General features: G+C 46.9%; 1 long non-coding RNA gene across 1 annotated transcript; it reads left to right on the forward strand.

The window, feature by feature from the left end:
- Positions 1-498: 498 nt before the first annotated feature.
- LOC123081974 (uncharacterized) lies at positions 499-1297 on the forward strand. Its single transcript, XR_006438877.1, has 2 exons — positions 499-742; positions 829-1297. It is a non-coding gene; the product is annotated as an uncharacterized lncRNA (long non-coding RNA).
- Positions 1298-13108: the final 11811 nt, after the last annotated feature.

Below are 13108 nucleotides of genomic sequence, written 5' to 3' on the forward strand. Positions count from 1 at the left end.
TAAAGGCAATTTATTGGAGTGGAGATAACATGACTTCTCGCCTGTTTGAAAAATGTTCATAATGTCCAGAATATTATTTCCAGTTCATTTGATATGTTCTGGTATTTTTCTTAATCTTCAAAATATTTTATTTGGTTGTTTTGTTGCTGTTTTGTGTGGCCTATTGCATAAAATGAGTTTTCAAAAATTGCATTAGGTGAGGAACTAGAGCTCCTGTAGTTTATATTAGTAGTATATATTTTACTGTGTCTAGTTATTTTTTTTCCTAGATTTTATATTGTGGTTTCTATTTTTTTTTATTTTGCTGTTGGGGTTTGTGTTTTTTAAAGGAAAACCGCAGCGCAGTGCGCGGCCTAGCAGAGCTGCTGGCCACCCGCGGCCCAACTAAGTCCTGCCGCCGCAGCCCACTTAGCTAGCGAAGCGGTACGCTGCGCCCGACCTGCACCCGACTCGCGCCCGATCCACTCGCCGCCACCTCTAACACTGACCGCGGGCCCCGGACCTATCTCCTTCCTCCGGTGGGACGGACGCACAGCGCGCACAGGCCGAGCCGAGCCCAGATTGATCTGCGCCCCTGTTCGATCCCATGCTCCTCAGGGACACCGTACACGGGCAAGACTCCGCGAGGAACGCCGCACCCTTTCTCCCGATTCTTCCGCTCGCCACACGCCTCGATTAGGAAAAAACCGATCTCGCGGGGAAGCGCCACAGACCGCCGTCGCCGCCGAACGTTATCGCTGCCGTAAGGGGATCTCCAGCCGCACCGCTTGCTCTCCTCGTTTCCCCTCTCCACAATGAGCTTGTCTGACCCTGTTTCGTCGCCGGAAGTGTAGCGGAGCGAGCCGCCCGAGCGAACCCGACGCCATTGGAGCACCCGTTGTTCACGTCGTCACCGCCGCCCGCAGAGGACGCCCCGCTGCCGTTGAACACCACCACCACCTCCGCTGCTCGACACCGCACATCACCCGCCCGTCACCTCACCTTTGCCGGAGACCCGCCGGAGACGCACCACCGCCGACGCCCGACCGCCGCCGTCGTTTTCCTCTGTTTCGGTGGCATGCGCGCCTAGCAACACTTCGGCCAGTCGGCCGCTGCCACGTGCCGATAGCTACGGCAGTTGCTACAGAGCCGCAACAGTATTTACTGCTCAGGCGATTTCTGTTTTCCTTTTGTTTTATTTTTGGATTTCACCAAAACTTCTAATAGTTATATCTTTTAGCATATATATCCAATTTAGGTAATTATTTTACCTGTGAACTCACAAAAACCATCACTTTATCATAGTACCAACTTTGCACATGTTTGCACTTTGAAATTCGAATTCATTCAAGTTCAAAATTAACCTTCCGGAGGCCATAACTCTCAAACCGTTTATCGGATTCGAGTGATTCATTTTGCGTTGTGACCGTAGTGCAATTTAGGTGTTGTTAAGTTACTGGTGTTGGGTTTTTGAATGGTTTTCTTGCTATTGGTTTTATCTTGGCTTTATTCGAACTTCGGTGATCGATTTGTTGAATTGTGTGAAACGTGCAGATTGTCCGGAGTGCGACGCAAGCTATTGTCAGGAGTGTGACTTTTTGAACCAAAACCAAGGCAAGTTACAAGTTGATCATACTTTACCTATTGTTTTCTATGCATGTAGTTATATCACACTATGAATATATGCATGTATAGGATTATTATATTATTTTGCTATATTGTTGAGCTATCTCCCGTCATTGCAGATCGTGGTAGTTGTAATTTTGCTATGCTTTGTAGACGGGGGTGGTTTGAGTATTCATTGATCTTATGTGAGGATTATATATTTAACAAATTGAGTAGTAACTCGGGATTCAACTCACTTCTGGGCGGAAGTGGTATTGCTTGGTGTTGAGGGAAGGCATCATGGGGTCTTGCACCTTTTCTAAGGGCATGCGCCCATGAGAGTGCACCCTAAGTGGAATGTCGCCCAAGTTCAAAAAGATCAGACAGACTTAGTGACTAGTAGCTTCCATGTGCGGCCACTGGCTACATGGGCTCTAGCTTATTTTATCAGTTGTTAGAACCCTGGCCCAGAAAGTGTCAACATATGTAGCATATGTAGGTGGGATGCGGCCGTCAGGTAGTTAAGGGAACTTCTTCTAAAAGACTTCGTCTCAATCTTCGGATTGGGTCCAGTGGGTAAAGCGTACTAAACTCTGCAGAGTATTAAAACTAATCATGATTAGCCGTGCCCCCGGTTATGGGAAAATTTGAGCGACTATGCCATTGCAGTTGTTGGATGATCTTGACAGATGTGACACTTAATAAATTTGTTGGGCAACTTAATAATAGGTAGATTGGAATTGGAGCTGCCAATTCAACCTTGTGTATATTAGTGATAAAAGAACTAAATTAAAATATGACTATTAGGTAGTTATGAGGACAAAATCAGCTTTCTGCAAAAATAAATCCTCAAGCCTTCCTTTTGTTATACTATGCATATACATGTAGGTCTGCTTTATTATTACTCCTGTGTAACTTGCCAATACATTCAAAGTATTGATCTATATGGCTGCAACGTCTCATGTTGCGGGATATTTAGACGAAGAGTAAGGTACCGTTAGGGTCACGGGTCTGCACTCAGCATCGCCAGTGGGCTATGATGGGACTCATCGTTATTTTCTGCTACATTTCCATTGTTTGATTGAAGAAAGCTAGCCAAGTGCTATGCAGATTGTTTTATTTTATATACTCTGGATCGTACGTTGTAATAAATGATGCACTTGCTATTTTGGTATTCATCTATGCTGTGTGTGCTAGCGAGTTCGATCCAGGAACTAGCACGGTAAGCACAGAGACTCAAATCCTTCGAGGTTTGGTCGTTACAATTTTGGGGAGGATTAAACCATGATATTCAGGAGATACTAATTCATGAAGAGTGTTATCCTATGGACCATTTGTTTTGTCTTGCTTGCAAAGCCGAATAGGAAATAAAACAACGTGTTGCTCATAAGGAGAACAAGCACATGGTGCACATTCCAAAAGTTGATACAGTTGTTTCTTCAACTACTAGTTGTACTATGTCAACCACATCTGTTGTTGTGAAGACTACATCACATCCACCATGTGACACATCACCCCCGAGAGTGGCTACATCATCTGAGTTGATCATAAGAGGTAATGACAAAGGTACTGATCTTCCACCTCTACATGAGAATGATGAATGCCTTGTCAATTTGAATGCACCATCTGATGAGCTACCCACTACTTTGATCACACAACCTATTTTAGAGGACTATGTTGATAATTTGACTTTTCCATGTGATCAGACAACTAAAATATCAACAATTTTGAGTGGACCCATTGAAATAATTGTTGAGGGAGTCCTGGATTAGGGGGTCTCCGGACAGCCGGACTATCTCCATTGGCCGGACTGTTAGACTATGAAGATACAAGATTGAAGACTTAGTCTCGTGTCTGGATGGGACTCTACTTGGCATGGAAGGCAAGCTAGGCAATACGGATATGGATATCTCCTCCTTTGTAACCAACCTTGTGTAACCCTAACCCTCTCCGGTGTCTATATAAACCGAAGGGTTTTAGTCCGTAGGACAACAACCATAACATACAATCATACCATAGGCTAGCTTCTAGGGTTTAGCCTCTCTGATCTCGTGGTAGATCTACTCTTGTACTACCCATATGATCAATATTAATCAAGAAGGACGTAGGGTTTTACCTCCGTCAAGAGGGCCCGAACCTGGGTAAAACTTCGTGTCCCTTGCCTCCTGTTACCATCCGGCCTAGACGCACAGTTCGGGACCCCCTACCCGAGATCTGCCGGTTTTGACACCGACATTGGTGCTTTCATTGAGAGTTCCTCTGTGTCGTCATCGTTAGGCTTGATGGCTCCCACTACCATCGATAGCAATGCGGTCCAGGGTGAGACTTTTCTCCCCGGATAGATCTTCGTATTCGGCGGCTTTGCACTGCGGGCTAATTCGCTTGGCAATCTGGAGAAGATTGAAAGCTACGCCCCTGGCCAACGGGTCAGAATTGGAAGTTTGAACTACACGGCCGACATCCGCGGAGACTTGATCTTCGACGGATTCGTGCCACAGCCAGGCGCGCCGCACTGTCGCGATGGGTATGACCTAGCTCTGCCACCAAACAGTACCCCAGAAGTCGCTCCCGCATCAACTCCGACCCTTAGTTTGGAGCCAACTGCGCCAATCGAGGACGGGTGGTTAGACACCGCCTCAGGGGCTGCAGTCTCAATGGCGATCGAGCCGAACACCAGCATGATCCTCTGCGCAGCCCGTGACTCCAAGGTGCCGGACTCTTTTCTGACTCTGAACCATTCGCGCCCGTGCCAATCGAATCCGATTGGGCGCCGATCATGGAATTCACCGCTGTGGATATCTTTCAACACTCGCCCTTCGGCGACATTCTGAATTCACTAAGGTCTCTCTCTTTGACAGGAGAGCCCTGGCCGGATTATGGCCAATAGGATTGGGATGCGGACGACGAAGAAATTCGACGCCCACCCACCACCCACTTCGTAGACACTGTCGATGATTTGACCGACATGCTCGACTTCGACTCTGAAGACATCGACGGTATGGACGACGATGTAGGAGACGAACATGAACCAACACCTATAGGGCACTGGAAAGCCACCTCGTCATATGACATATACATGGTGGATACACCCAACGAAGACAATGGCGACGAGATAGCGGAGGATGACCCCTCCAAGAAGCAACCCAAGCACCGACGTCAGCGGTGCCGCTCTAAGTCCCGCCAAACCAAAAGTGGTGATATCGGCACAGGAGATAATAATACTCCAGATAGTGCCGAAGACAACAACAATCCCCTCCAGCAAGATTTAGAGCAGGAGGATGAAGGAACCAGCTCTCCTGAGAGAGCGGCAGATGGAGAGGAGGAGGATGACAATTACATCCCCCCCTCCGAAGACGAGGCAAGCCTCGGCGACGATGAATTCGCCGTACCAGCGGATCCCGTCGAACAAGAGCGCTTCAAGCGTCGGCTTATGGCCACGGCAAATAGCCTAAAGAAAAAGCAGCAGCAGCTTCAAGCTGATCAAGATCTGCTAGCTGACAAATGGACTGAAGTCCTCACGGCCGAGGAATATAAACCCGAGCGTCCCTCCAAGAGTTACCCAAGGCGCAGGTTACTACCCCGACTAGAGGAAGAAGCGTATGATACGGCTAATCGGCCACCTCATGGTCGCGATAGAGAGGCATTCCAGCCAAAAGCTCAGCCTCCACCCCAACTCCATTCAAACAAAAAGGCATGGGGAGATACGCCAGACCTGCGAGATATATTGGAGGACAAGGCAAAGCATTCAAGATCGATCTACGGATCACGAGGGAGCACCACTGTGCGAGACGACAAACGTCACGCCGGATACAGTAAAAGCAAATCCGGCCAGGCCGAACACAGCGGGCAAGACCCATTCGAGTTGCGTCGAGATATAGCCCAATACAGAGGCGCCGCACACCCCTTATGCTTCACAGATGAAGTAATGGAACATCAATTCCCAGAAGGGTTCAAACCTGTAAACATTGAATCATATGATGGCACAACAGATCCCGCAGTATGCATTGAGGACTTCCTCCTCCACATCCACATGGCCCGCGGTGATGACTTACACACCATCAAATACCTCCCACTAAAGCTCAAAGGACCAGCGTAGCATTGGCTTAACAGCTTGCCAGCGGACTCCATCAGCTCTTGGGAAGATCTGGAAGCCGCATTCCTCGACAACTTTCAGGGCACTTATGTGCGACCACCAGACGCCGATGACTTGAGCCACATAATTCAGGAGCCAGAAGAGTCGGCCAGGCAATTCTGGACTCGGTTCCTTACAAAGAAAAATCAAATCGTCGACTGTCCGAATGGGGAGGCCTTAGCGGCTTTCAAGCATAACATCCGAGGCGAGTGTCTAGCCCGACACCTTGGTTAGGAAAAGCCGAAATCTATGGCAGCTCTCACGACGCTCATGACCCGCTTTTGTGCGGGAGAAGACAGCTGGCTGGCTCGCAGTAATAACATATCAAAGAAGCATGGTACCTCAGATACCAAGGACGGCAATAGCAGATCATGTCGCAACAAGCATAAGCGCCGCATTAACAGCAAAAATACTGAGGATACGACAGTCAATGCCGGATTCAAAGGCTCTAAACCCGGTCAGCGGAAAAGGTCATTCAAACAAAGCACGCCGGGTCCGTCCAGCTTGGACCGTATACTCGATCGCTCGTGTCAAATACACGGCACCCCAGACAAGCCAGCCAATCACACCAACAAGGATTGTTGGGTATTCAAGCAGGCCGGCAAGTTAATTGCCGAAAACAAGGACAAGGGGCCGCATAGCGATGATGAGGAGGAGCCCTGGCAGCCGCACACTGGAGGACAGAAGAGATTTCCCCCGCAAGTGCGGACGGTGAACATGATATATGCAACCCACATCCCCAAGAGGGAGCGGAAGCATGCGCTCAGGGACGTATATGCGTTCGAGCCAGTCGCCCCAAAGTTCAACCCTTGGTCCTCCTGCCCGATCACCTTCGATCGTAGGGACCACCCCACTAGTATCCGTCATGGCGGATTCGCTGCACTGGTCCTAGACCCAATCATCGACGGATTTCACCTCACTCGAGTCCTTATGGACGGCGGCAGCAGCCTGAACCTGCTTTATCAGGACACAGTGCACAAAATGGATATAGACCCCTCAAGGATCAAACCCACGAAAACGGCCTTTAAGGGCGTCATTCCAGGTGTAGAGGCCCATTGCACAGGCTCAATTACACTGGAAGTGGTCTTCGGAGCCCCGGATAATTTCCGAAGCGAAGAGTTAATCTTCGATATAGTCCCGTTCTGCAGTGGTTATCATGCGCTGCTCGGGCGAACTGCATTCGCTAGATTCAATGCGGTACCGCATTATGCATACCTTAAGCTCAAGATGCTAGGACCTCGTGGAGTTATTACAGTAAATGGAAACACAAAGCGCTCTCTCCGAATAGAGGAGCACACCGCGGCCCTCGCAGCAGAAGCGCAAAGCAACCTCTCAAGGCAATCAACCAGTTCGGCGCTTCGAAGCCCGGACACCTTCAAGCGCGCTCAGGGCAATCGATAAATAGACCGCCTGGCGCGATCTGAGCTCACGTAGCAATACGGCGGCCACCCCAATCCCATCCCAACGGCGATATTCGTGTCGCGCGTACATAATTACACATAAAAAATACCATGGGCACAGGTGGGGAGGGGGGGCACAACTACGGCTGTTGGGGAACGTAGCAGAAATTCAAAAATTTTCCTACGTAACACCAAGATCTATCTATGGAGAGACCAGCAACGAGTAGAAAGGGGAGTGCATCTACATACCCTTGTAGATCGCTAAGCGGAAGCGTTCAAGTGAACGGGGTTGATGGAGTCGTACTCGTCGTGATTCAGATCACCGATGATCAAGTGCCGAACGGACGGCACCTCCACGTTTAACACACGTACAGCCCGGTGACGTCTCCCACGCCTTGATCCAGCAAGGAGAGAGGGAGAGGTTGAGGAAGACTCCATCCAACAGCAGCACAATGGCGTGGTGGTGGTGGAGGAGCGTGGTAATCCCGCAGGGCTTCACCAAGCACCATGGGAGAAGAGGAGGAGGGAGAGGGGCAGGGCTGCACCAACGAGAGATCAAATCGCGTGTTATGGGCAGCCCCTAGGCCTCATATATATAGGGGAAGGGGAGGGCTGCGCCCCCTTTAGGGTTTCCCACCCCAAGGGGCGGCGGCCAGCCTCCAGATGGCATCTGGTGCGGCGGCCAAGAGGGGGGGGGGAGGAGTCCATCCTCCCCAAGGCACCTCGGAGGTGCCTTCCCCCTTGAGGACTCTTCCCTCTAGGGTTCCCTAGGCGCATGGGCCTCTTGGGGCTGGTGCCCTTGGCCCATGTGGGCCAAGGCGCACCCCCTACAGCCCATGTGGCCCCCCGGGGCAGGTGGCCCCACCCGGTGGGCCCCCGGGACCCTTCCGGTGGTCCCGGTACAATACCGATGACCCCGGAACTTGTCCCGATGGCCGAAACAGGACTTCCTATATATAAATCTTTACCTCCGGACCATTCCGGAGCTCCTCGTGACGTCCGGGATCTCATTCGGGACTCCGAACAACGTTCGGTAACCACATACAAGCTTCCTTTATAACCCTAGCGTCATCGAACCTTAAGTGTGTAGACCCTACGGGTTCGGGAGACATGCAGACATGACCGAGACGTTCTCCGGTCAATAACCAACAGCGGGATCTGGATACCCATGTTGGCTCCCACATGTTCCACGATGATCTCATCGGATGAACCACGATGTCAAGGACTCAATCGATCTCGTATACAATTCCCTTTGTCTAGTGGTATGTTACTTGCCCGAGATTCGATCGTCGGTATCCAATACCTTGTTCAATCTCGTTTCTGGCAAGTCACTTTACTCGTTCCGTAACACATCATCCCGTGATCAACTCCTTGGTCACATTGCGCATATGATGATGTCCTACCGAGTGGGCCCAGAGATACCTCTCCGTTTACACGGAGTGACAAATCCCAGTCTCGATCCGCATAAAACAATAGATACTTTTGGAGATACCTGTAGTGCACCTTTATAGTCACCCAGTTACGTTGTGACGTTTGATACACCCAAAGCACTCCTACGATATCCAGGAGTTACACGATCTCATGGTCGAAGGAAGAGATACTTGACATTGGCAAAGCTCTAGCAAATGAACTACACGATCTTTTGTGCTAGTCTTAGGATTGGGTCTTGTCCATCACATCATTCTCCTAATGATGTGATCCCGTTATCAACGACATCCAATGTCCATAGCCAGGAAACCATGACTATCTATTGATCACAACGAGCTAGTCAACTAGAGGCTCACTAGGGACATATTGTGGTCTATGTATTCACACGTGTATTACGATTTCCGGATAATACAGTTATAGCATGAATAAAAGACTATTATCATGAACAAAGAAATATAATAATAACACTTTTATTATTGCCTCTAGGGCATATTTCCAACAGTCTCCCACTTGCACTAGAGTCAATAATCTAGTTCACATCACCATGTGATTAACACTCACAGGTCACATCGCCATGTGACTAATACCCAAGAGTTTACTAGAGTCAGTAGTCTAGTTCACATCACTATGTGATTAACACTCAATGAGTTTTATGTTTGATCATGTTGCTTGTGAGAGAGGTTTTAGTCAACGGGTCTGAACCTTTCAGATCCGTGTGCTTTACAAATCTCTATGTCATCTCCTAGATGCAGCTACCACGCTCTATTTGGAGCTATCCCAAACAACTGTTCTACTTGGAGCTATTCTAAATTATTGCTCCATTATATGTATCCGGTCTCTCTACTCAGAGCTATCCGGATAGGTGTCAAGCTTGCATCGTCGTAACCTTTATGACGAACTCTTTTACCACCTCCATAATCGAGAAAATTCCTTAGTCCACTAGTTACCAAGGATAACTTTGACCGCTGTCCTATGAGCCATTCTTGGATCACTCTTGTACCCCTTGACTGACTCATGGCAAGGCACACTTCAGGTGCGGTACACAGCATAGCATACTGAAGAGCCTACGTCTTAAGCATAGGGGACGACCTTCGTCCTTTCTCTCTATTCTGCCGTGGTCGAGCTTTAAGTCTTAACTTCGTACCTTACAACTCAGGCAAGAACTTCTTCTTTGACTGATCCATCTTGAACACCTTCAAGATCATGTCAAGGTATATGCTCATTTTGAAAGTATTATTAAGCATTTTGATCTATCCTTATAGATCTCGATGCTCAATGTTCAAGCAGCTTAATCCAGGCTTTCTATTGAAAAACACTTTCAAAATAACCCTATATGCTTTCCAGAAATTCTACATCATTTCTGATCAACATGTATTCATCAGAAATTCTATAGTGCTCCCACTCACTTCTTTGGAAATACAAGTTTCTCATAAACTTTGTACAAACCCAAAATCTTTGATCATCATCAAAGCATACATTCCAACTCCGAGATGCTCACTCCAGTCCTTAAAAGGATTACTGGAGCTAGCATACCTTTTAGCATCCTTAGGATCGACAAAAACTTTCTGATTGTATTACATACAACCTTTCCTCACGAAAACTGGTAAGGAAACTCGTTTTGATATCCATCTGCCAGATTTCATAAATACAGCTAATGCTAACATGAATCCGACGGACTTTAAGCATCGCTACGGATGAGAAAATCTCATCGTAGTCAACTCCTTGAACTTGTGAAAAACTTTTCGCCACAAGTCGAGCTTCATGGACGGTGACATTACCATCCACGTCCGTCTTCTTCTTAAAGATCCATTTATCTTAATGGCTTGCCGATCATTGGGCAAGTCCACCAAAGTCCATGGATCCGTTCTCGGATTTTATGGCCTCGAGCCATTTATCGGAATCCGGGCCCACCATCGTTTCTCCATAGCTCGTAGGTTCATTGTTGTCCAGCAACATGACTTCCAAGACAGGATTACGTACCACTCTGAAGTAGTACGCATCCTTGTCATCCCACGAGGTTTGGTAGTGACTTGATCCGAAGTTTCATGATCAATATCATAAGCTTCCACTTCAATTGGTGTAGGTGCCACAGGAACAACTTCCTGTGCCCTGCTACACACTTGTTGAAGAGACGGTTCAATAACCTCATCAAGTCTCCACCATCCTCCCACTCAATTCTTTCGAGAGAAACTTTTCCTCGAGAAAGGACCCGATTCTAGAAACAATCCATATTGCTTTCGGATCTGAATTAGGAGGTATACCCAACTGTTTTGGGTTTCCTATGAAGATGCATTTTATCCGCTTTGGGTTCGAGCTTATCAACCTGAAACTTTTTCATATAAGCGTCGCAGCCCCAAACTTTCAAGAAACGACAACTTAGGTTTCTCTAAACCATAATTCATACGGTGTCATCTCAACGGAATTACGTGGTGCCCTATTTAAAGTGAATGTGGTTGTCTCTAATGCCTAACCCATGAACGATAGTGGTAATTCGATAAGAGACATCATGGTACGCACCATATCCAATAGGGTGCAACTATGATGTTCGGACACACCATCACATTATGGTGTTCCAGGCGGTATTAATTGCGAAACAATTTCCACAATGTCTTAATTGTGTGCCAAAACTCGTAACTCAGATATTCATCTCTATGATCATATCATAGACATTTTATCCTCTTGTCACAATGATCTGCTACTTCATTCTGAAATTACTCGAACCATTCAATAATTCAGACTTGTGTTTCATCAAGTAAATATTCTCAACATCTACTCGAATCATCTGTGAAGTAAGAACATAACGATATTCACTGCATGCCTCAGCACTCATTGGACTACACACATCAAAATGTGTTGCTTCCAACAAGTTGCTATCTTGTTCCATTTTACTGAAACTGAGGCTTTTCAGTCATCTTGCCTATGTGGTATGATTTGCATATCTCAAGTGATCCAAGATCAAGTGAGTCCAAACGATCCATTTGCATGGAGTTTCTTCATGCATATACACCAATAGACATGGTTCGCATGTCTCAAACTTTTCAAAAATGAGTGAGTCCAAAGATCCATCAACATGGAGCTTCTTCATGCGTTTTACACCATTATGACTTACATGGCAGTGCCACAAGTAAGTGGTACTATCATTACTATCTTATATCTTTTGGCATGAAAATGTGTATCACTATGACCGAGATTCAATAAACCATTCCTTTAGGTGCAAGAGCACTTATTCAGGTTTAATACTAATCTTGATGGTAGAGGGAGCGTGCGATGTTAGATCACATCAAACTTGGAAACACTTCCAACACATATCGTCAGCTCACCTTTAGCTAGTTTCCGTTTTATTCCGTAGCTTTTATGTCGAGTTACTAACACTTAGCAACCGAACCGGTATCTAATACCCTGGTGCTACTAGGAGTACTAGTAAAGTACACATCAACACAATGTATATGCAATATACTTCTATCGACCTTGCCAGCCTTCTCATCTACCAAGTATCTAGGGTAATTCTGCTCCAGTGGCTGTTCCCTTTATTACAGTAGCACTTAGTCTCGGGTTTGGGTTCAACCTTGGGTTTCTTCACTAGAGCAGCAGCTGAATTGCCGTTTCATGAAGCATCCCTTTGTTCCCTTGCCCTTCTTGAAACTAGTGGTTTCATCAACCATCAACAATTGATGCTCCTTCTTGATTTCTACTTTCGCGGTGTCAAACAACGCGAATATTTCAAGGATCATCATATCTATCCCTGATATGTTATAGTTCATCACGAAGCTCTAGCAGCTTGGTGGTAATGACTTTGGAGAAACTATCACTATTTCATCTGGAAGATCAACTCCCACTTGATTCAAGTGATTGTTGTACTCAGACAATCAGAGCACAAGCTCAACAATTGAGCTTCTCTCCTTAGTTTGCAGGCTAAGAAAATCGTCGGAGGTCTCAAACCTCTTGACGTGGGCACGAGCCTGAAATCCTAATTTCAGCCCTCGAAACATCTCATATGTTCCGCGACGTTTTGAAAACGTCTTTGGTGCCTCTACTTAAACCATTTAATTGAACTATCACGTAGTTATCAAAACGTGTATGTCCGATGTTCGCAACATCGACAAACGACGTTGGGGTTCAGCACACTGAGCGGTGCATTAAGGACATAAGCTTTCTACTGATCGCATAATCGCTACTATCAACTTTCAACTATATTTTCTCTAGGAACATATCTAAAATAGTAGAACTAAAGCGCGAGCTACGACATAATTTGCAAAAGGTCTTTTGACTATGTTCAAGATAATTAAGTTCATCTTATGAACTCCCACTCAGATAGACATCCCTCTAGTCATCTAAGTGATTACATGATCCGAGTCAACTAGCCCGTGTCCGATCATCACGTGAGACGGACTAGTTAACGTCGGTGAACATCTTCATGTTGATCGTATCTACTATACGACTCATGCTCGACCTTTCGGTCTCCGTGTTCCGAGGCCATGTCTGCACATGCTAGGCTCGTCAAGTTAACCCTAAGTGTTTTCGCTGTGTAAAACTGTCTTACACCCGTTGTATGTGAACGTAAGAA

The sequence above is a fragment of the Triticum aestivum genome, chromosome 4A (assembly GCF_018294505.1).
Source record: "Triticum aestivum cultivar Chinese Spring chromosome 4A, IWGSC CS RefSeq v2.1, whole genome shotgun sequence".
In the NCBI taxonomy this organism is placed as follows: domain Eukaryota; kingdom Viridiplantae; phylum Streptophyta; class Magnoliopsida; order Poales; family Poaceae; genus Triticum; species Triticum aestivum.